Source organism: Vidua chalybeata, chromosome 1 (assembly GCF_026979565.1).
Source record: "Vidua chalybeata isolate OUT-0048 chromosome 1, bVidCha1 merged haplotype, whole genome shotgun sequence".
Classification (NCBI taxonomy): Eukaryota; Metazoa; Chordata; class Aves; order Passeriformes; family Viduidae; genus Vidua; species Vidua chalybeata.
The window spans coordinates 128,485,257-128,486,895 of NC_071530.1; positions in this window are offsets into that span (position 1 = coordinate 128,485,257).

Below are 1,639 nucleotides of genomic sequence, written 5' to 3' on the forward strand. Positions count from 1 at the left end.
AACTGTGCATGCACTTCATGTGCTCTTGGGCTTGTGCCCATGCCTAGAAGCTGGTGTTTGATCTAGACTGAACAAGATGGTCCTAGCCTTCAAAGCTAGCATGTTTACATTCCTCTGCTCTATCTTGCCTCTTTTTTTCAAGTACCCTCAAGATAGCTGTCCTGCTGTTAGAATAAATACTTACCTTTTGCACTACCCTTTTCTCTGGTGGCCTCAACATGCTTTTGCAGAGGTGGAAGCACTGTTATCTCCTTTTTATCATGAAAAAATGGCATCACAGTGCTCAGACCTGCAGGACAAAGCAAGGGCAGAAACATTAAGGAAAAAACCACAGGTGTCCTCTCATGCAATCCAACATGGCCCAGCCTGGTTCAGAGGCACCTAGTGAGATTTAGCACCTTGGCTTTCCTTCCAGCCACCCTCGCCTCCATGGTTCCTTTTCTCCCTCCCAAACCAAGCCTCCTGGTGCAGTGGGCTGGGGGAGGCAGAAAATAGGGACAGCAAAGCAAGGGGTGTGCAGAAATAAAGTCCTTAACTATTCAACCCTTAACTGCAGTGCTACGTGGGTTGCAGCAACCAGAGGAGATGTGCTGATCTGGAGGTGACTGGGTCAGACAGCAAGGTCCTGTGAACCAGACTGGTGAAGAGAAGACATGGGAAGGAGTGGGGGGAAACCCTTCTGAGAGCAGGAAGCGAACAGGATCAGTGCTCAGCTGGCTCTGTCTTCCATCATAGGGCATTTCTTTGGCTGTAGGAGGTGAACAGCAAAATTCACTGCCATTGGTGACCCATTCAGAAACGGCCTCTCTCTGCCTGGACAGCTCTGTGGCTGCACGTCAGGGACAAGGACTCTGGCTTGGGCCAATGGGGAGAGTGTCTCTGGGTCTTCTCGAGCTCAGTAGTGGTACTGACCTTGCATGCTAAGACTAAAGACTTGTAAAGGAAAACCCAGGGATTTGGGGGTTACTGCTTGTTCCTACTGCTGTGCCCAATACACGTGAGAAAATTCAGCTCCAAACATGGCACATACACCACATGAAACAACAGTCTGAGAGCTGGAATAACTGATGGAGAAACAAGGGAACTACAGGAAGAGGAAAGCAGCTGCAGCAAGGTGTACAAACTCAAACCCTGAGTTCACTGCTCAGGTCTTCAGTCAGCTTGTCAGTGTGACCTAATCCTCCTCGGTACACCTCAGAGAGGGCAGTGGAAGCAGAAACACGTTACTTCCTGGCTTGAATCTTATCAGGTTCCTTTCCTTCTGACAGATATTTTAAATTTGCCACCACTTCTCTGAAGATCTCAAAATAAGAAGCAAATCACCCTGGTTTTGGTTGATGTCTCACACTAAGGCAGAAGAAAGCAGATTTATCAGAGTTAACACCACTTCCAGAGTGTGCTCTGTTAAGACAGGATCAGGTACTTATAGCCTATGGATTGGGGGGGTAAATGAGTCAAAATGGTAAATAGTCTACATTTTATCTGTGTCTCAGCTTACAAAGTCAGGCACTGCAGTTTAACACACAGAAAAAAAAAAAATCAATCCGAGGGCAGAACCTCTCACTCCTCATAGTTAGCATTCCCCAATGCATGGTGTAGGCTGCCAATTATTTTCCGTTCTCTGAAGCCTGTGGTTTGA